The sequence below is a fragment of the Canis aureus genome, chromosome 33 (assembly GCF_053574225.1).
Source record: "Canis aureus isolate CA01 chromosome 33, VMU_Caureus_v.1.0, whole genome shotgun sequence".
In the NCBI taxonomy this organism is placed as follows: domain Eukaryota; kingdom Metazoa; phylum Chordata; class Mammalia; order Carnivora; family Canidae; genus Canis; species Canis aureus.
This window is the reverse complement of record NC_135643.1, coordinates 43,044,798-43,068,155: the sequence shown is the minus strand read 5'-3', so window position 1 is coordinate 43,068,155 and position 23,358 is coordinate 43,044,798.

Genomic DNA, 23,358 nt, shown 5'->3' with positions numbered 1-23,358 from the left:
GCGATGTTCAGAGTCACCAGTTCCAGGTGAGGCCAAGAAGGTGTCCACAGCAATCAGGTCCAGGGGGGAACAAAGTCACCAGGACTGGGTGAGGCCTAGAGGGGTACCGGATACACCAGGTCCATGTGAGGCCCAGGTGGGGACCTGATTCCCCGTTCTGGGAGAGGACCCTGTAAGGACCAGATTCACCAGGTCCAAGAGGCCCACGTGGGAACCAGAGTCACCAGGTATGGGTGAGGCCCAGTTGGCCACCCCACTCACCATGTCCAGCTGAGGCCAACCTGCGGCCATGCAGAGGAACAATGTCCCGATGATGCCCAGGTAGGGACCAGAGATACCAGGTCCAGGTAAGGCCAACCTGCAGGCCAAGAAGTGGAACCATATCGGGATGATGCCCAGGTAGGGCCCAGAGTCACTAGGTCCAAATGAGGCCCAGATGGAGCATATTCACTAGGTCCAGGTGAGGCCCAGTTGACAATCACAGTCACCAGATCTGGTTGAGTCCTAGAGGGGTACCAGAATCACCTGGTCCACGTGACATCCAGTTGGGGACCAGAGTCACCAGTTCTAGTGAGAGGTCAGGTGGGGACCAGAGTCAACGGATCCAGGTAAGTCCAGGTGGGGACCTGAGTCACCAGATCCAGGTGAAGCCCAGGTGGAGACCAGAGTCTCTAGGACCAGATGAGGCCCAGGTGAGGACAGGAGTTACCAGGTACACGTGAGGCCCAGGTGGGGACCAGGATCACCAAGTACAGAGGAGGCCCTTGAAAGAACCTTGTCAACAGTTCGAGGTTAGGCGCAGGTGGCAACCAGGGTCAGCAGGTCCAAGTCAGGCCAAAGTGGGGTTCACAGTCACTAGGCACGGTGAGACCCAGAGGGGGACCAGAGTCACCTGGTCCAGTTGAGGTCCAGTTTTGGAACACAGTCACCGGGTCCCAATATTGCCCAGTTGAGGACCATGGTCAACAGGGCCAGGTGAGGCCCATATGGGGACCGGAGTCCAAATATCCAGGTGAAGACCAGGTGGGGACCACAGTCACCAGATCCAGGGTAGTCTCAGGTGCAGACCATAATCACCAGGTCCAAGTGAGGTGCAGGTGGCAACCACATTCCCCAGGACCCAGTGAGGCCCTGGCGGGGACCAGAGTCACAAGGTACATGAGAAACTAGAAACACTGCAGCCACCAGGTCCACATCATGTCCATGTGGGACGGAGATTCAGCAGTTACACGTGAGGACCAGGTGGGGATCCGACTCACAATGTCAAGTTGAGACCCAGGTGGGATCCAGTGTCACCATGTCCAGGTGTGGCCCAGGTGAAGACCAGAGGTAATAGGTCCGGCTGGGTCACTGTTAGTGAACAGTGTAACAATATCCTGATGCTACCCAGGTGGGTACCGGAGACACCAGGTCCTGGTGAGGCCCAGGTGGGACCAGAGACATGAGGTCCAGGTAAGATCCCGATGGGAACCACAGTCACCAGGTCAGGTGAGGCCATGCTTAGGATCAGAGTTACCAGTTACAGGTTAGGCCCAGGTGGAGCCAGAGTGACCTGGTACAGAAGAGGCCAAAGTCAGTACCAGAGTTACTTGGATCTGGTCAGTCCCATTGGGGAATAGAGTAACCAAGTCCCGATGATGCCCAGGTAGAACCCGAGTCGCCACGACCAGATGAGGCGCAGGTGGGGAGCATGTTCACTAGGTCCAGGTGAGGCCCAGTTGAGGACCAGAGTCACCAGGTCTGGTTGAGGCCGACAGGGGTCCCAGATTCACCTGGTCTAGGTGACACCCAGATGGGGACCAGAGTCACCATGTCAGAGTGAGGCCCAGAGAGGATCCAGAGTCATCATGTCCAGGTGAGGCTCAGGTGTGGAACAGAGTATCCAGGTCATAGTGGTCCACAGGTGAGGACCAGAGTCACCAGATCTGGGTGAGGCCCAGTTAGGATCAGAGTCACCAGTTCCAGGTGAGGCCCAAAAGGAGTCCACAGCAATCAGGTCCAGGTGGGGAACAAAGTCACCAGGACTGGGTGAGGCCCAGATGGCGACCCGAATCTCCAGGTCCAAGGGATTCCAAGGTGGTGACCAGAATTACCAGATTCACCAGGTCCAAGAGGCCCACGTGGGGACCTGAGTCACCAGGTATGGATGACGCCCAGGTGGCAACCCCACTCAACAGGTCCAGGTGAGGCCAACCTGCAGGCCAGAGTCACCAGAACCAGGTAAGGCCCTAGTGGGGACCAAGTCACCAGGTAAATGTGAGTCTACAAGAACACCACAGTCACCAGGTCCAGGTGTGGTTCATGTGGGAACGAGAGTCACCAGGTCCAGGTGAGACCCAGGTTGGGACCACAGTCACCAGGTCCAGATTGAGGCCTAGGTAGGGGGACCAGAGTCATCAGGACCAGGTGAGGCCAAAGTGTGGAGCAAAGTTATCATGTCCAGGTGAGGCCCAGGTGGGGAACAGAGTAACCATGTCCCATTGATGCCAGGTGGGAAAAGAGTCACAAGTTCCAGAAGAGGCCTATGTGAAGAGTAGATTCATCAGGTCCTGTTGAGGCCCAGTTGATGACCAGTGTCCACAGCTCCGGTGAGTCTCAGAGGGGGACCAGAATCACCCGATTCTGGTGATATCCAGGTGGGGACTAGAGCACCACATCAGGATGAGGCCCAGAGGGGGACGAAAATCACTAGCTCCAGGTGAGGCCCGATGTGGAACTGAGAAACCAGGTCCCATGATGCCCATATGAGGACCTGAGTCACCAGGTCCAGGTGAGGTCCCTGTGGGAACCAGTCACCTAGTCCAGGTGAGGCCCAGGTGGGACCACAGTCACCAGGTCCAGGTGAGGCCCAGGTATATAAGAGAGCATCGAGGTCCCAATGATGCCCAGGTAAGGACCAGAGTCAACAGGTCCAGGAGAGGCCCAAATACGGATCAGAGTCATTGCGTTCCAGGTGAGGCCAGATGGAGACCACAGGAACCAGGTCCAGGAGAGCCCCATATGGGAACCAGAGCCACGAGATCCAGGTGAGGTCCAGGTGGAACCACAGTCACAAGGTCCAGGTGAGGCACAGGTGGCAACAGGATTCACCAAGTCCAGGTGAGGCCCAGGTGGCGACCAGTCACCACATCCAGGCGCGGACCAGCTAAGGACCAGATTCACCAGGCCGAAGTGAAGCCCAAAGGGTGACCAGAGTCACCAGGTAAGGGTGAGCCCCAGAGGGGGAACCAGAGTAACCAGTTTAGTTTGAGGCCCAGAATGGGACCAGAGGTCCCTGGTCAAAGTGAGACCCAGGTGTGGAATAGAGTATCCAGGGTGAGGATCATTGGGTCCATCACCCAATGATGCCTGGGTGAGGACCAGAGTCACTGGGGTCACGCAGGCCCAGATGGGGATCACAATCACTAGGATTGGTGAGGCATTCAATAAGACCACAGTCATCAGTATCAGCCAAGCCCCTTGCGGGAACCAGAGCCACTCTATCCAGCTGAGTCCCAGGTCAAGGTGAGGCTCCTGTGAGGACCAGATTCATTAGGTCGAATTGAGGCATAGCTGGGGACAAGAGTCACCAGGTCTGGGTGCAGCCTAAGTTGGGCTAGATTCAGCAGTTCTGAGTTAGGTCAAAGTGGGGACGAGAGACGCCAGTTCCAGGTGAGGCCAAACTGAGTACCAGAGTCACCAGATCCATGTGAGGTCATGTTTGAAAGAAAGTCACCAGGTCCGGGATAGGTCCAGGTGGGGACCAGAGTCACCAGTTCCAGGTGAGACCAAGAAGGAGTCCACAGAAATCAGGTCCAAGTGGGGAACAAAGTCACCAGGCATGGGTGAGGCCTAGATGAGGACCAGATACACAAAGTCCAGGTGATATCCAGGTGGTGACCAGACTTATCAGTTCCGGGTGAGGACCAGGTAAGCACAAGATTCACCAGGTCCAAGTGAGGCCCAGGTGGGGACCTGTGTCACCAGGCATGGGTGAGGCCCAGGTGGCAACCCCACTGACCAGGTCCAGTTGAGGCCAACCTGCAGGCCATGCAGAGGAACCATGTCCCGATGATGACCATGTAGGGACCAGACTTACCAGGTCCAAGTGAGGCCAACCTGCAGGCCATGCAGTGGAACCATGTCCCGATGATGCCCAGGTAGTGAACATAGTCACCAGGTCCAAAAGAGGCCAAGATGGTGCATATTCACTAGGTCCAGGTGAGGCCCAGTTGAGGACCAGAGTCACCAGATGTGGTTGAGGCCTAGAAGGGTACCAGAATCACCTGGTCCAGGTGACATCCAGATGGGGACCAGAGTCACCAGGTCAGGGTGAGGCCCAGAGAGGTTCCAGAGTCATCATGTCCAGGTGAGGCTCAGGTGTGGAACAGAGTAACCAGGTCCCAATGATGCCCAGGTGAGGAACAGTGTCACCATGTCTGGGTGACGCGCAGATAGGATCAGAGTCACCAGATCTTGTTGAGGCCTAGAGGGGTACCAGATTCACCAGGTCCAGGTGAGGCACAGGTGGTGACCAGAGTCCCCGTTCAGGGAAAGGACCAGGTAACGACCAGATTCACCAGGTCCAAGAGGCCCACGTGGGGACCTGAGTCACCAGGTATGGGTGAGGCCCAGGTGGCAATAACACTCACCAGGTCCAGGTGAGGCCAACCTGCAGGCCATGCAGTGGAACCATATCCCGATTATGCCCAGGTAGGGCGAAGAGTTACCACGTCCAAGTGAGGCCAACCTGCATGCCATGCAGTGGAAACATATCCAGTTGATGCCCAGGTAGAGTCCAGACTTACCAGGTCCAGGTGAGGCCAACCTGCAGGCCATGCAGTGGAACCATATCCCGATGATGCCCAGGTATGGACCAGAGTCACCAGGTCCAAATGAGGCCCAGATGGAGCATATTCACGAGGTACAGGTGAGTCCCCTTTGAAGACCAGAGTCACCAGATCTGTTTGAGGCCTAGGGAGTACCAGAATCACCTTGTCCATGTGACATGCAGATGGGGACCAGAGTCACTAGGTCAGGGTGAGGCCCAGAGCGGTTCCAGAGTCAACAATTCCAGGTGAGGCTCAGGTGAGGAACAGAGTCACCAGGTACCAATGATGCCCAGGTGAGCACAAGAGTCACCCGGTCTGGTGACGCACAGATAGGATCAGACACACCAGTCCAGGTGAGGCCAAGAAGGTGTCCACAGCAATCAGGTCCAGGTAGGGAACAAAGTCACCAGGACTGTGTGAGGCCCAGATGGGGACCAGATTCAAAAGGTCCAGGTGATTCCCAGGTGGTGACCAGAGTTACCAGTTCCGGGTGAGGACCAGGTAAAGACCAGATTCACCAGGTCCAAGTAGGCCCACGTGGGGACCTGTGTCACCGGTATGGGTGAGGCCCAGATGGCAACCCCACTCACCAGGTCCAGGGGAGCCCAACCTTCGGGCCATGCAGAGGAACCGTGTCCCGATAATGCCCAGGTAGGGACCAGAGTTACGAGTTGCAGGTGAGGCCCTAATGGGGACCGGAGTCACCAGGTAAATGTGAGTCTACAAGAACACCACAGTCACCAGGTCCAGGTGTGGTGCATGTGGGAACGAGAGTCACCAGGTCCAGGTGAGACCCCGGTCGGGACCACAGTCACAAGGTCCAGTTTGAGGCCTCGGTGGGGGGACTTGAGTCATCAGGACCAGTTGCGACCAAAGTGCGGAGCAAAGTTATCATGTCCAGGTGAGGCCCAGGTGGGGAACAGAGTAACCATGTCCCATTGATGCCAGGTGGGAAAAGAGTCACAAGGTCCAGACGAGACCTAAGTGAGGAGTAGATTCACCAGGTCCTGTTGAGGCCCAGTTTAGGACCACTGTCCCCAGCTCTGGGTGAGTCCCAGAGGGGGACCAGAGTCACTGGTGCTGGTGATATCCAGGTGGTGACCAGCGTCACCACGTCAGGGTGAGGCCCAGAGCGGGACGACAATCACTAGGTCCAGGTGAGGCCCCGATGTGGAACTGTGAAACCAGGTCCCATGATGCCCATATGAGGACCTGAGGCACCAGGTCCAGGTGAGGTCCCTGTGGGAACCAGTCACCTCGTCCAGGTGAGGATCAGGTGGGACCACAGTCACCAGGTCCAGGTGAGGTCCAGGTATATAAGAGAGTATCCAGGTCCCAATGATGCCCAGGTAAGGACCAGAGTCAACAGATCCAGGAGAGGCCCAAATATGGATCAGAGTCATTGTGTTCCAGGTGAGGCCAGATGGAGACCACAGGAACCAGGTACAGGAGAGCCCCATATGGGAACCAGAGCCACCAGATCCAGGTGAGAACCAGGTGGGACCACAGTCACAAGGTCCAGGTGAGGCCCAGGTGGAAACAGGATTCACCGAGTCCAGGTGAGGCCCAGGTGGCGACCAGTCACCAGATCCAAGTGAGGACAAGCTAAGGACCAGATTCACCAAGCCCAATGAAGCCCAAGGGGTGACCAGAGTCACCAGGTAAGGGTGAGGCCCAGAGGGGGAACCAGAGGAACCAGTTTAGTTTGAGGCCAAGAATGGGACCAGAGGTCCCTGGTCAGAGTGAGGCCCAGATGTGGAATAGAGTATCCAGGTCCCAATGATGCCTGGGTGAGGACCAGAGTCACTAGGGCCATGCAGGCCCAGATGGGGAACAGAATCACTAGGTCCGGGTGAGGCATAGAATAAAACCACAGTCACCAGTATCAGGTGAGCCCCATGTGGGAACCAGAGCCACTCTATCCAGCTGAGTAGCAGGTCCATGTGAGGCCCACGTGAGGACCAGATTCATCAGGTCGAATTGAGGCATAGCTGTGGACAAGAGTCACCAGGTCTGGGTGTGGCCTAATAGGGGCAAGATTCAGCAGTTCTGAGTTAGGTCAAAGTGGGGACGAGAGACACCAGGTCCAGGTGAGGCCAAACTGAGGACCAGAGTTACCAGGTACACGTGAGGCCCCGGTGGGGATCAGAGGCAACATGTCCATGTGAGTCTGGCTTGGGGACCATGGTCAACAGGTCTACTTGAAGCCCAGGTGTGGAACACAGTAAGCAGGTCCCGGTGAGTCCCCAGTGGTGACAAGAGTCAACACGTCCAGGTGAGGCCCAGGTGGGGACCAGGATCACCAGGTCCAGGGGAGGCCCTTGAAAGTACCAGAGTCAACAGTTCGAGGTCAGGCGCAGGTAGCAACCAGGGTCAGCAGGTCCAAGTCAGACCAAAGTGGGGTTCACAGTCACTAGGGCACGGTGACACCCATAGGGGGCCAGAGTCAGTTGGTCCAGGTGAGGCCACTTGTGGAACACAGTCACCGGGTCCCAATTTTGCCCAGTTGAGGACAACCCCACTCACAAGGTCCAGGTGAGGCCAACCTGCAAGCCATGCCGTGATACCATATCCCGATGATGCCCAGGTAGGGACTAGATTCACCAGGTCCAAATGAGGCCCAGATGGGGTATATTCACTACGTCCAGGTGAGGTCCAGTTGAGGACCAGAGTCACCAGATCACCTTGAGCCCTAGAGGGGTACCAGAATCACCTTGTCCAGGTGACATCCAGATGAGGACCAGAGTCACCAGGTCAGGGTGAGGCCCAGAGAGGTTCAAGAGTCATCATATTCAGGAGAGGCTCAGGTGTGGAACAGAGTCACCAGGCACCAAGGATGCCCAGGTGAGAACGAGAGTCACCAGGTCTGGGTGACGCCCAGATAGGATCAGAGTCACCAGTTCCAGGTGAGGCCAAGAAAAAGTCCACAGCAATCAGGTCCAAGTGGGGAACAAAGTCACCAGGACTGGGTGTGGCCCAGGTGGGGACCAGATTCACCAGGTCCAGGTGAGGCCCAGGTGGTGACCAGAGTCCCCGGGTCCGGGAGAGGACCAGGTAAGGACCAGATTCACCAGGTCCAAGAGGCCCACTTGGGGACCTGAGTCACCAGGTATGGGTGAGGCCCAGGTGGCAACCCCACTCACCGGGTCCAGGTGCGGGCAACGAGCAGGCCAGAGTCACCAAATCCAGGAGAGGCCCTAGTGAGGACCAGAGTCACCAGGTAAAAGTGAGTCTACAAGAACACCACAGTCACCGGGTCCAGGTGTGATTCATGTGGGAACGAGAGTCACCAGGTCCAGGTGAGACCCAGGTGGGGACCACAGTCACCAGGTCCAGATTGAGGCCTAGGGGGTGGGTCCAGAGTCATCAGCAGCAGCTGAGGCCAAAGTGCGGAGCAAAGTTATCATGTCCAGGTGAGGCCCAGGTGGGGAACAGAGTAACCATGTCCGATTGATGCCAGGTGGGAAAAGAGTCACAGGTCCAGTCGAAGCCTAAGTGAGGAGTAGATTCACCAGGTCCTGCTGAGGCCTAGTTGAGGACCAGTGTCCCCAGCTCCTGGTGAGTCCCAGACGGGGACCAGAGTCACCCGGTCTGGTGATATCCAGGTGGGGACCAGAGTCACCACGTCAGGGTGAGGCCCAGAAGGGGACGATAATCACTAGGTCCAGGTGAGGCCCCGATGTGGAACTGAGAAACCAGGTCCCATGATGCCCATATGAGGACCTGAGTCACCAGGTCCAGGTGAGGTCCCTGTGGGAACCAGTCACCACGTCCAGGTGAGGCCCAGGTGGACCACAGTCACCAGGTCACGTGAGTCCCAGGTATATAAGTGAGAGTCCAGGTCCCAATGATGCCCAGGTAAGGACCAGAGTCAACATTTGCAGGAGAGGCCCAAATATGGATCAGAGTCATTGAGTTCCAGGTGAGGCCAGATGGAGAACACATGAACCAGTTACAGGAGAGACCCATATGGGAACCAGAGCCACCAGATCCAGGTGAGGTCCAAGTGGGACCACAGTCACAAGGTCCAGGTGAGGCGCAGGTGGAAACAGGATTCACCGAGTCCAGGTGAGGCCCAGGTGGCGACCAGTCACCAGATCCAAGTGAGGACAAGCTAAGGACCAGATTCACCAGGCCCAATGAAGCCCAAGGGGTGACCAGTGTCACCAGGTAAGGGTGAGGCTCAGAGGGGAACCAGAGTAACCAGTTTAGTTTGAGGCCCAGAATGGGAACAGAGGTCCCTGTTCAGTGTGAGTCCAAGGTGTGGAATAGAGTATCCAGGTCCCAATGATGCCTGGGTGAGGACCAGAGTCACTAGGGCCATGCAGGCCCAGATCAGGAACAGAACCTCTAGGTCCTGGTGAGGCATAGAATAAGACCACAGTCACCAGTATCAGGTGAGCCCCTTGTGGGAACCAGAGCCAGTCTATCCAGATGAGTCCCAGGTGATGTGAGGCCCACGTGAGGACCAGATTCATCAGGTCTTATTGAGGCATAGCTGTGGACAAGAGTCACCTGGTCTGGGTGCGGCCTAGGTGGGGCAAGATTCAGCAGTTCTGAGTTAGCTCAAAGTGGGGAAGAAAGACACCAGGAACAGGTGAGTCCAAACTGAGGACCAGAGTCACCAGATCCAAGTGAGGTCCATGTTGGAAAGAGAGTCACCAGGTCCAGGAGAGGTCAGGGGGGGCCAGAGTCACCAGATCCGGGTGAAGTCCAGGTTGGGACCAGAGTCACCAGATCCTGGTGAAGTACATGTGGGGACCAGAGTCACCCGATCCAGGTGAAGCCCAGGTGGGGACCAGAGTCACTAGGTCCAGATGAGGTCAATGTGGGGACCAGAGATATCAGGTACAAGTGAGGCCCCGGTGGGGAGCAATGGCAACAGGTCCATGTGAGGCCGGCCTGGGGACCATGGTCAACAGGTCTACTTGAGGCCCAGGTGTGGAACACAGTAAGCAGGTCCAGGAGAGTCCCTGGTGGTGACAAGTGTCACCAGGTCCAAGTGAGACCCAGGTGGGGACCAGGATCACCGGGTCGAGGGGAGGCCTTTGAAAAAACAGAGTCTACAGTTTGAGGTCAGGCCCAGGTGCCAACCACTATCAGCAGGTCCAAGTCAGGGCAAAGTGGGGTTCACAGTCACTAGAGCACGGTGAGACCCAGAGGGGGACCAGAGTCACCTGGTCCAGGTGAGGTCCAGTTGTGGAACACAGTCACCGGGTCCCAATTTTGCCCAGTTGAGGACCATGGTCAACAGGGCCAGGTGAAGCCCAGATGGAGACCGGAGTCCCCAAATCCAGGTGAAGCCCAGGTGGGGACCACAGTCACCAGATCCAGGATAGTCTCATGTTCAGACCAGATTCACCAGGTCCAGGTGAGTTGCAGGTGGCAACCACACTCACCAGATCCCGGTGAGGCCCTGGTGGGGACCAGAGTCACGAGATACATGAGAAGCTAGAAACAATGCAGCCACTAGTTCCACATGATGTCCACGTGGGAACGAGAACCACAAGTTACACGAGAGGACCTTGTGGGGATCCGACTCACCATGTCCAGGTGAGACCCAGGTGCGAACCAGTGTCACCATGTCCAGGTGTGGCTCAGGTGAAGACCAGAGGTAATAGGTCCAGCTGGGTCACTGTTAGTGAACAGTGTAACCATATCCTGATGCTACCCCGGTGGGTACCAGATACACGAGGTCCTGGTGAGGCACAGGTGGGACAAGAGACATGAGGTCCAGGTGAGGTCCCATGGAAACACAGTCACCAGGTCAGGTGAGGCCATGCTTAGGATCAGAGTCACCAGTTACAGGTGAGGCCCAGGAGGAGCCAGAGTCACCTGGTACAGAAGAGGCCAAAGTCAGGACCAAGGTTACCAGGATCAATTAGTCCCAGTGGGGAATAGAGTAACCATGTCCTGATGATGCCCAGGTAAAAAAAGAGTCACCAGGTCCAGATGAGGCGTAGGTGGGGAGTATGTTCACTAGGTCCCAGTGAGGCCCAGATGAGGACTAGAGTCACCAGCTCAAGTTGAGGCCTAGAGGGATACCAGATTCACCTGGTCTAGGTGACATCCAGAAGGGGACCAGAGTCACCAGGTCAGGGTGAGTCCCAGAGGGGTTCCAGAGTCATCATGTCCACGTGAGGCTCAGGTGTGGAACAGAGTATCCAGGTCATAATGATCCTCAGGTGAGGACCTGAGTCACCAGATCTGGGTGAGACCCAGTTAGGATCAGAGTCACCAGATCCAGGTGAGGCCAAGAAGGTGTCCACAGCAATCAGGTCCAGGTGGGGAACAAAGTCACCCGGACTGGGTAAGGACAGGATAGGACCAGATTAACAAGATCCAGGTTATTCCCAGGTGGTGACCAGAGTTACCAATTCTGGATGAGGACCAGATAAGGACGAGATTCACCAGGTCCAAGTGAGACCCACGTGGGGACCTGTGTCACAATGCATGTGTGAGGCCCAGTTTGCCGCCCCACTCACCAGGTCCAGGTGAGGCCAACCTGCAGGCCATTCAGAGGAACCATGTCTCGATGATGACCAGGTAAGGAACAGAGTTACCAGGTCCAGGTGAGGACAACCTGCAGACCATGCAGTGGAACCACGTCCCGATGATGCCCAGGTTGGGAACAGAGTTACCAGGTCCAAATGAGTCCCAGATGGAACAAATTCACTAGGTCCAGGTGAGGCCCAGTTGAGGACCAGAGTCACCAGATTTAGTTGATGCCTAGAGGGGTACCAGAATCACCTCGTCCAGGTGACATGCAGATGGGGACCAGAGTCACCAGGTCAGGGAGAGGCCCAGAGAGGGTCCAGAGTCATCAAGTCCAGGTGAGGCTCAGGTGAGGAACAGAGTCACCAGGTACCAATGATGCCCAGGTGAGGACCAGAGTCACCAGATCTGGGAGACGCGCAGATAGGATCAGAGTCACCAGTTCCAGATGAGGCCAAGAAAGGGTCCACAACAAACAGGTCCAGGAGGGGATCAAAGTCACCTGGACTGGGTGAGGCCCAGATGGGGAACAGATTCTCCAGGTCCAGGTGAGGCCCAGGTGTTGACCAGAGTCTCCGGGTCTGGGAGAGGACCAGGTAAGGACCAGATTCACCAGGTCCAAGAGGCTCACGTGGGGACCTGAGCCACCATGTATGGCTGAGGCCCAGGTGGCAACCCCACTCAAGAGGTCCAGGTGAGGCCAACCTGCAGGCCAGAATTACCAGATCCAGGTGAGGCCCTAGTGGGGACCGGACTCACCAGGTAAATGTGAGTCTACAAGAACACCACAGTCACCAGTTCCAGGTGTGGTTCATGTGGGAACGAGAGTCACCAGGTCCAGCTGAGTCCCCGGTGGTGACAAGACTCACCACGTCCAGGTGCGGCCCAGGTGGGGACGAGGATCACGAGATCCAGGGCAGGACCTTGCAAGGACCAGAGTCAACATTTCGAGGTCAGGCGCAGGTGGCAACCAGTATCAGCAGGTCCAAGTCAGGGCAAAGTGGGGTTCACAGTCACTAGGGCACGGTGAGACCCAGAGGGGGAACAGAGTGACATGGTGCAGGTGAGGTCCAGTTGTGGAACACAGTCACCGGGTCCCAATTTTGCCCAGTTGAGGACCATGGTCAACAGGGCCAGGTGAAGCCCAGATGGAGACCAGAGTCCCCAAATCCAGGTGAAGACCAGGTGGGGACCACATTCACCAGATCCAGGGTAGTCTCATGTGCAGACCAGATTCACCAGGTCCAGGTGAGTTGCAGGTGGCAACCACACTCACCAGATCCCGGTGAGGCCCTGGTGGGGACCAGAGTCACGAGGTACATGAGAAGCTAGAAACAGTGCAGCCTCCAGTTCCACATGATATCCACGTGGGAACGAGAACCACCAGTTACACGTGAGGACCTGGTCGGGATCCGACTCACCATGTCCAGGTGAGACCCAGGTGGGAACCAGTGTCACCATGTCCAGGTGTGGCCCAGGTGAAGACCAGAGTTAATAGGTCCAGCTGGGTCACTGTTAGTGTACAGTGTAACCATATCCTGATGCTACCCCGGTGGGTACCAGATACACCAGGTCCTGGTGAGGCCCAGGTGGGACCAGAGACATTAGGTCCAGGTGAGGTCCCGTTGGGAACCACAGTCACCAGGTCAGGTGAGGCCATGCTTAGGATCAGAGTCACCAGTTACAGGTGAGGCCCAGGATGAGCCAGAGTCACCTGGTACAGAAGAGGCCAAAGTCAGGACCAAGGTTACCAGGATCAATTAGTCTCAGTGGGGAATAGAGTAACCATGTCCTGATGATGCCCAGGTCAAAAAAGAGTCACCAGTTCCAGTTGAGGCGCAGGTGGGGAGTATGTTCACTATGTCCCAGTGAGGCCCAGTTGAGGACTAGAGTCACCAGGTCAAGTTGAGGCCTAGAGGGGTACCAGATTCACCTGGTCTAGGTGACATCCAGATGGGGACCAGAGTCACCATGTCAGGGTGAGGCCCAGAGGGGATCCAGAGTCATCATGTCCAGGTGAGGCTCATGTGTGGAACAGAGTATCCAGGTCATAATGGTCCACAGTTGAGTACCAGAGTCAGCAGATCTGGGTGAGGCCCAGTTAGGATCAGAGTCATCAGTTTCAATGAGGCCAAGAAGGCGTGCACAGCAATCAGGTCCAATTGGGGAACAAAGACCCCAGGACTGGGTGAGGCCCTGATGGGGACCAGATTCACCAGGTCCAGGTGATTCCCAGGTGGAGACCAGAGTTACCAGTCCGGGTGAGGACCAGGTAAGGACCAGATTGACCAGGTCCAAGTGAGGCCCACGTGGGGACCTGTGTCACCAGGTATGTGTGAGGCCCAGGTGGCAACGCCACTCACCAGATCCAGGTGAGGCCAACCTGCATGCCATGCAGAGGAACAGTGTCCAGATGATGCCCAGGTCGGGAACAGATTTACCAGGTCCAGGTGAGGACAACCTGCAGGCCATGCAGTTTAACCATGTCCCGAATATGCACAGGTAGGGACCAGAGTCACCAGGTCCAAATGAGGCCCAGATGGAGCATATTCACTAGGTCCAGCTGAGGTCCAGTTGAGGACAAGAGTCACCAGATCTGGTTGAGTCCTAGAGGGGTATCAGTATCACATGGTCCAGGTGACATCCAGATGCGGACCAGAGTCACCAAGTCAGGGTGAGGCCTAGATAGGTTCCAGAGTCATCATGTCCAGGTGAGGCTCAGGTGTGGAACAGTCACCAGGTACCAATGATGCCCAGGTGAGGACCAGATTCGCCAGGTATGGGTGACGCGCAGATAGGTTCAGAGTCACCAGTTCCAGGTGAGGCCAAGAAAGTGTCCACAGCAATCAGGTCCAGGCGGGAAACAAAGTCACCAGGACAGCGTGAGGCCCAGATGGGACCAGATTCACCAGGTCCAGGTGAGGCCCAGGTGGTGACCAGAGTTACCAGTTCCAGGTGAGGATCAGGTAAGGACCAGATTCACCAGGTCCAAGTAAGGCCCACATGGGGACCTGTGTCGCCATGTATGGGTGAGGGCCAGGTGGCAAACCCTCTCATCAGTTCAAGGTGAGGCAAACGTGCAGGCCATGCCGAGGAACCGTGACCCGATAATGCCCAGGTAGGTACCAGATTTACCAGGTTCATGTGAGGCCACCTGCAGGCCATGCAGTGGAACCATGTCCCGACGATGCCCAGGTAGAACCAGAGTCACCAGGTCCAGAGGAGGCGCAGGTGGGGAGCATATTCACGAGGTCCCTGTGAGGCCCAGTTGAGGACCAGAGTCACCAGGTCTAGTTGAGGCCTAGAGGGGTACCAGATTCACCTGATCTAGGTGACATCCAGATGGGGACCAGAGTCACCAGGGCAGGGTGAGGCCCAGAGAGGTACCAGAGTCATCATGTACTGGTGAGGCTCAGGTGTGGAACAGGAGCACCGGGTACCAATGATGCCCAGGTGAGGACCAGAGTCACCAGGTCTGGGTGACGCGCAGATACAATCAGAGTCACCAGTTCCAAGTGAGGCCAAGAAATAGTCCACAGCAATCAGGTCCAGGTGGGGAACAAAGTCACCAGACCTGGGTGAGGCCCAGATGGGGACCAGAATCACCAGGTCCGGGTGAGGCCCAGGTGGTGACCAGAGTCCCTGGGTCTGGGAGAGGCCACGTAAGGACCAGATTCACCAGGTCCAAGAGGCCCACGTGGGGACCTGAAACACCAGGTATGGGTGAGGCCCAGGGGTCAACCCCACTCACCAAGTCCAGGTGAGGCCAACCTGCAGGCCAGAGTCTCCATATCCAGGTGAGGCCCTAGTGGGGATCGGAGTCACCAGGGAAATGTGAGTCTACAAGAACACCACAGTCATCATGTCCAGGTGTGATTCATGTAGGAACGAGAGTCACCAGGTCCAGGGGAGACCCAGGTGGGGACCACAGTCACCAGGTCCTGATTGAGGCCTAGGTGGGGGACGAGAGTCATCAGGACCAGTTGAGGCCAGGAATGGAGCAAAGTTATCATGTCCAGATGAGGCCCAGGTGGGGAACAGAGTAATAATATCCCATTGATGCCAGGTGGGAAAAGAGTCACAAGGTCCAGACGAGGCCTAAGTGAAGAGTAGATTCATCAGGTCCTGTTGAGGCCTAGTTGAGGACCAGTGTCCACAGCTCCGGGTGAGCCTCAGACAGGGACCAGAATCAGCCGGTTCTCGTGATATCCAGGTGGGGACCAGAGTCAACACGTCAGGGTGAGGCCCAGAGGGGGAGGTTAATCACTAGGTCCAGGTGAGGCCGCGATGTGGAACTGAGAAACCAGGTCCCATGATTCCCATATGAGGACCTGAGTCACCAGGACCGGGTGAGGTCCCTGTGGGAACCAGTCACCTCATCCAGGTGAGGCCAAGGTGGGACCTCAGTCACCAGGTCCAGGTGAGGCCCAAGTATTTAAGAGAGTACCCAGGTCCCAATGATGCCCAGGTAAGGACCAGAGACAACAGGTTCAGGAGAGGCACATATATGGATCAGAGACATTGAGTTCCAGGTGAGGCCAGATGGAGACAACAGGAACCAGGTCCAGGAGAGCCCCATATGGGAACCAGAGCCACCAGATCCAGGTGAGGTCCAGGTGGGACCGCAGTCACAAGGTTCAAGTGAGGCGCAGGTGGCAACAGGATTCACCAAGTCCAGGAGAGGCCCAGGTTGCGACCAGTCACCAGATCCAGGTGCGGACCACCTAAGGACCAGATACACCAGGCCCAAGTGAAGCCCAAGGGGTGACCAGAGTCACCAGGTAAGGGTGAGGCCCAGAGGGGGAACCAGAGTAACCAGTTTAGTTTGAGGCCCAAAATGGGACCAGAGGTCCCTGATCAGAGTGAGGCCCAGGTGTGGAATAGAGTATCCAGGTCGCATTGATGCCTGGGTGAGGACCAGAGTCACTAGGGCCATGCAGGCCCAGATGGGGAACAGAATCACTAGGTCCTGATGAGGCATAGAATAAGACCACAGTCACCAGTATCAGGTGACCCCTTGTGGGAACCAGAGCCACTCTATCCAGTTGAGTCCCAGGTCCAGCTGAGTGCCAGGTCCATGTGAAGCCCACGCGAGGAACAGATTCATCAGGTCGAATTGAGGCATAGCTGTGGACAAGAGTCACCAGGTCTGGATGCGGCCTAGGTGGGGCAAGATTCAGCAGTTCTGAGTTAGGTCAAAGTGTGGAAGAAAGACACCAGGAACAGGTGAGTCCAAACTGAGGACTAGAGTCTCCAGATCTAGGTGAGGTCCATGTTGGAAAGAGAGTCACCAGTTCCAGGAGAGGTCCAGGTGGGGACCAGAGTCTCCAGATCCTGGTGAAGTCCATGTTGGGAACAGACTCACCAGATCCAGATGAGGCCCATGTAAGGACCAGAGTTACCAGGTACACGTGAGGCCTCAGTGGGGATCAGAGGCAACAGTTCCATGTGAGGTCGGCTTGGGACCATGTTCAAAAGGGCTACTTGAGGCCCATGTATGGAACACAGTATGCAGGTCCAGGTGAGTCCCCGGTGGTGACAAGAGTCACCACGTCCAGGTGAGGCCCACGTGGGGACCAGGATCACCAGGTACACGGGAGGCGCTTGAAAGAACCAGAGTCAATATTTCGAGGTAAGGCGCAGGTGGCAACCAGGGTCAGCAGGTCCAAGTCAGGCCAAAGTGGGGTTCACAGTCACTAGGGCACGGGGAGACCCAGAGGGGGATTAGAGTCACCTGGTCCAGGTGAGGTCCAGTTGTGGAACACAGTCTTCGGGTCCCAATTTTGCCCAGTTGAGTGCCATGGTCAACAGGGCCAGGTGAGTACAGAGGGCCCGGAGTCCCCAAATCCAGGTGAAGCCCAGGTGGGGACCACAGTCACCAGATCCAGGGTAGTCTCAGGTGTAGACGAGAATCCCAGGTCCAGGTGAGGTGCAGGTGGCAACCACACACACCAGGTCCCGGTGAAGCCCTGGTGGGGACCCGAGTCACGAGGTACATGAGAAGCTAGAAACACTGCAGCCACCAGGTCCACATGATGTCCACGTGGGAACGAGAATCACCAGTTACAGGTGAGGACCAGGTGGGGATCCGACTCACCATGTGCAGGTGAGACCCAGGTGGGACCCAGTGTGACCATGTCCAGGTGAAGACCAGAGTTAATAGGTCCAGCTGGGTCACTGTTAGTGAACAGTGTAACCATATCCTGATGCTACCCAGGTGGGTACCAGAGACACCAGGTCCTGGTGAGGCCCAGGTGGGACCAGAGACATGAGTTCCAGTTGAGGTCCCGATGGGAACCACAGTCACCAGGTCAGGTGAGGTCATGCTTAGGATCAGAGACACCAGTTACAGGTGAGGCCCAGGTGGAGCCAGAGTCACCTGGTACAGAAGAGGCCAAAGTCAGGACCAGAGTTACCAGGATCAGGTCAATCCCAGTGGGGAATAGAGTAACCATGTCCCGATGATGTCCAGGAAGTACCCGAGTCACCACGTCCAGATGAGGCCCAGGTGGGGAGCATATTCACTAGGTGCCGGTGAGGCCCAGATGAGGACCAGAGGCCCCCGGGCTATTTTAGGCCTAGAGGGGTACCAGATTCACCTGGTCTAGGTGACATCAACATGGGGACCAGAGTCACCATGTCAGGGTGAGGCCCAGAGGGGATCCAGAATCATCATGTCCAGGTGAGGCTCAGGTGTGGAACAGAGTATCCAGGTCATAATCGTCCATAGGTGAGGACCAGAGTCACCAGATCTGGGTGAGGCCAGTTAGGATCAGAGTCACCAGTTCTAGTTGAGGCCAAGAAGGAGTCCACACCAATCAGGTCCAGGTGGGGAACAAAGTCACCAGGACTGGGTGAGGCCGAGATGGGGACCAGATTCACCAGGTCCAGGTGATTCCCCGGTCGTGACCAGAGTTACCAGTTCCAGGTGAGCACCAGGTAAGGACCAGATTCACAAGGTCATTGAGGCCCACGTGGGAACCTGAGTCACCAGGTATGGGTGAGGCCCAGGTGGCAACCCCACTCAACAGGTCCAGGTGAGGCCACCTGCAGGCCATGCAAAGGAACCATGTCCCCATGATGCCCAGGTAAGGACAGGCCTTACCATGTCCAGGTGAGGCCAACCTGCAGGCCATGCTGTGGAACCATGTCCCGATGATGCCCACGTAGCGACTAGAGTCACCAGGTGCAAATGAGGCCCAGATGGAGCATATTCACTATGTCCAGGTGAGGCCCAGTTGAAGACCAGAGTCACCGGATCTGGTTCAGGCCTATCGGGGTTCAGAATCACCTGGTCCAGGTGACATGCAGATGGGGACCAGCCTCACCAGGTCAGGCTGAGGCCCAGAGAGGTTCCAGAGTCATCATGTTCAGGTGAGGCTCAGGTGTGCAACAGAGTCAGCTGGTACCAATGATGCCCAGGTGAGGACCAGAGTCACCAGGTCTGGGTGACGCGCAGATAGGATCAGAGTCACCAGTTCTAGGTGAGGTCAAGAAAGAGTCCACAGCAATCAGGTCCACGTGTGGAACGAAGTCACCAGGACTGGGTGAGTCTCAGATGGGGACCAGATTCACCAGGTCCAGGTGAGGCCCAGGTATATAAGAGAGTATCCAGGTCCCAATGATGCACAGGTAGAACCAGAGTCACCAGGTCCAGATGAGGCGCAGGAGGGGAGCATATCCACTAGGTCCCGGTGAGGCCCAGGTGAGGACCACAGTCACCAGGTCTAGTTGAGGCCTAGAGGGGTACCAGATTCACCTGGTCTAGGTGACATCAACATGGGGACCAGAGTCACCGTGTCAGGGTGAGGTCCAGAGGGGATCCAGCGTAATCATGTCCAGGTGAGGCTCAGGTGTGGAACAGAGTATCCAGATCATAATGGTCCACAGGTGAGGACCAGAGTCACCAGATCTGGGTGATGCCCAGTTAGGATCAGAGTCACCAGTTCCAGGTGAGGCCAAGAAGGAGACCACAGCAAACAGGTCCTGGTGGGGAACAGAGTCACCAGGACTGTGTGAGGCAGAGATGGGGACCAGATTCACCAGATCCAGGTTATTCCCAGGTGGTGAACAGACTTACCAGTTCCGGGTGACGACCAGGTAAGGACCAGATTCAACAGGTCCAAATGAGGCCCCCGTGGGGACCTGAGTCACCAGGTATTGGTGAGGCCAGGTGGCAAGGCACTCCCCAGATCCAGGTGAGGCCAACCTGCAGGCCATGCAGAGGAACCATGTCCCGATGATACCCAGGTAAGGACGAGAGTTACCACATCCAGGTGAGGCCAACCTGCAGGCCATGCAGTGGAACCATGTCCCGATGATGCCCAGGTAGGGACTAGAGTCACCAGGTCAGGGAGAGGCCCAGAGAGGTTCCAGAGTCATCATGTCCAGGTGAGGCTCAGGTGAGGAACAGAGTCACCAGGTACCAATGATGCCCAAGTGAGGACCAGAGTCACCAGATCTGGGTGAAGCGCAGATAGGTTCAGAGTCACCAGTTCCAGGTGAGGCCAAGAAAGAGTCCACAGCAATCAGGTCCAGGTGGGGAACAAAGTCACCAGGACTGGGTGAGGCCCAGATGGGGACCAGATTCACCAGGTCCAGGTGAGGCCCAGTTGAGGACCAGTGTCGCCAGCTCCGGGTGGGTCCCAGAGGAGGACCAGAGTCACCCGGTCCTGATGATATCCAGGTGGGGACCAGAGTCACCACGTCAGGGTGAGGCCCAGAGGGGGACGAGAATCACTAGCTCCAGGTGAGGCCCCGATGTGGAACTGAAACCAGGTCCGATGATGCCCATATGAGGACCAGAGTCAGCAGGTCCAGGTGAGGTCCCTGTGGGAACCAGTCACCTCGTCCAGGTGAGGCCCAGGTGGGACCACAGTCACCAGGTCCAGGTGAGGCCCAGGTATATAAGAGTGGAACCAGGTCGCAATTATGCCCAGGTAAGGACCTGAGTCAACAGTCCAGGAGAGGCCCAAATATGGACCAGAGTCATTTAGTTCCAGGTGAAGCCTGATGGAGACCACAAGAATCAGGTCCAGGAGATCCCCATATGGGAACCAGAGACACACGATCCATGTGAGGTCCAGGTGGGAACACAGTCACAAGGTCCAGGTGAGGCGCAATTGGCAACAGGATTCACCGAGTCCAGGGGAGGCCCAGGTGGCGACCAGTCACCACATCCAGGTGCGGACCAGCTAAGGTCCAGATTCACCAGGCCCAAGAGCAGTCAAAGGGGTGACCAGAGTCACCAGGTAAGGGTGAGGCCCAGAGGGGGAACCAGAGTAACCAATTTAGTTTGAGGCCCAGAATGGGACCAGAGGTCCCTGGTCAGAGTGAGGCTCAGGTGTGGAATAGAGTATCCAGGTCCCAATGATGCCTGGGTGAGGAACAGAGTTACTAGGGCCATGGAGGCCTAGATGGGGAACAGAATCACCAGGTCCTGGTGAGGCATAGAATAAAACCACAGTCAGCAGTATCAGGTGAGTCCCTTGTGGGAACCAGAGCCACTCTATCCAGCTGAGTCCCAGGTCCATGTGAGATCCACGTGAGGACCAGATTCATCAGGTCGAATTGAGGCATAGATGGGGACAAGAGTCACCAGGTCTGGGTGCGGCCTAGGTGGGGCAAGATTCAGCAGTTCTGAGTTAGGTCAAAGGGGGACAAGAGTCAACAGGTCCAGGTGAGACAAACTGAGGACCAGAGTCACCAGGTCCAGGTGAGGTCCAGGTGGGGACCAGTGTCATCAGATCCAGGTGAAGTCCAGGTGGGGACCAGAGTCACGAGATCCAGGTGAAGTCCAGGTGGGAACCAGAGTCACTAGGTCCAGATGAGGCCCAGGTGAGGACCAGAGTTACCAGGAACACGTGAGACCCCGGTGGGGATCAGAGGCAACAGGTCCATGTGAGGCCGGCTGAGGGACCATGGTCAACAGGACTACTTGAGGCCCAGGTGTGGAACACAGTAAGCAGGTCCAGGTGATTCCCCGGTGGTGACAAGTGTCACCACGTCCTGGTTTGGCCCAGGTGGGGACCAGAATCACCAGGTACAGTGGAGGCCTTTGAAAGAACCAGAGTCAACAGTTCGAGGTCAGGCGCAGGTGGCAACCAGGGTCAGCAGGTCCAAGTCAGGCTAAAGTGGAGTTGACAGTCACTAGGGTACATGAGACCCAGAGGGGGACCAGAGTGACCTGGTCCAGGTGAGGTCCAGTTGTGGAACACAGTCACCGGGTCCCAATTTTGAACAGTTGAGGACCATGGTCAACAGGACCAGGTGAGGCCCAGATGGGGACCGGAGTCCCGAAATCCAGGTGAACCCCAGGTGGGGACCACAGTCACCAGATCCAGGGTAGTCTAAGGTGCAGACCAGAATCACCAGGTCCAGGTGAGGTGCAGGTGAAACCAAACTCACCAGGACCCGGTGAGTCCCTGGTGGGGATCAGAGTCATGAGGTACATGAGAAGCTAGAAACACTGCAGCCACCCTGTCCACATCATGTCCATGTGGGAACGAGAATCACCAGTTACAGGTGAGGACCATGTGGGGATCCGACTCACCATGTCCAGGTGAGTCCCAGGTGGGAACAAGTGTCACCATGTCCAAGTGTGGCCCATGTGAAGACCAGAGTTAATAGGTCCGGCTTCGTCACTGATAGTGAACAGGGTAACCATATCCTGATGCTACCCAGGTCGGTACCAGAGACCCAAGGTCTCGGCGAGGCCCAGGTGGGACCAGAGACATGAGGTCCAGGTGAGGTCCCGATGGGAACCACAGTCACCAGGTCAGGTGAGGACATGCTTAGAATCAGTGTCACCAGATAAAAGTGAGTCCCAGTTGGAGCCAGAGCCACCTGGTACAGACGAGGCCAAAGTCAGGACGAGAGTAACCAGGATCAGGTCAGTCCCAGTGGGGAATAGAGTAACCATGTCCCGATGATGCCCAGGTAGAACCAGAGTCGCCAGGTCCAGATCAGGCTCAGGTGGGGAGCATGTTTACTAGGTCCCGCTGAGGCCCAGTTGAGGACCAGAGTCGCCAGGTCTTGTTGAGGCCTAGAGGGGTACCAGATTCACCTGGTCTAGGTGACATCCAGATGGGGACCAGAGTCACCATGTCAGGGAGAGGCCCAGAGGGGATCCAGAGTCATCATGTCCAGGTGAGGCTCAGGTGTGGAACCGAGTATCCAGATAATAATGGTCCTCAAGTGAACACCAGAGTCACCAGATCTGGGTGAGGCCCAGTTAGGATCAGAGTCACAAGTTCCAGGAGAGGCCAAGAAGGAGTCCACAGCAATCAGGTCCAGGTGGGCAACAAATTCACCAGGACTGGGTGAGGCCCAGATGGGGACCAGATTCACCATGTCCAGGTGACTTCCAGGTGGTGACCAGACTTACCAGTTCCACGTGAGGACCAGGTAAGGAAAAGATTCAACAGGTCCACGTGAGGCCCACTTGGGGACCTGTGTCACCAGGTATGGGTGAGGCCTTGGTGGCAACCCCACTCCCCAGATCCAGGTGAGGCCAACCTGCAGGCCATGCAGAGGAACCATGTCACGATGATGCCCTGTTTGGGACCAGAGTTACCAGATCCAGGTGAGGCCAACCTTCAGGCCATGCAGTGGAAACATGTCCCGATGATGCCCAGGTAGTGACCAGAGTCACCAGGTCCAAATGAGGCCCAATGGAACATATTCACTAGGTCCAGGTGAGGCCCAGTTGAGGACCAGAGTCACCAGATCTGGTTGAGGCCTAGAGGGGTACCAGAATCACCTGGTCCAGGTGACATCCAGATGAGAACCAGAGTCACCAGGTAAGGGTGAGGCCCAGAGAGGTTCCAGAGTCAACATGTCCAGGTGAGGCTCAGGTGTGGAACAGAGTCACCAGGTACCAATGATGCCCAGGTGAGGACCAGAGTCACCAAGTCTGTGTGACGCGCAGATAGAATCAGAGTCACCAGTTTCAGGTGAGGTCAAGAAAGAGTCCACAGCAATCAGGTCCAGGTGGGGAACAAAGTCACCAGGACTGGGTGAGGCCCAGATGGGGACCAGATTCACCAAGTCC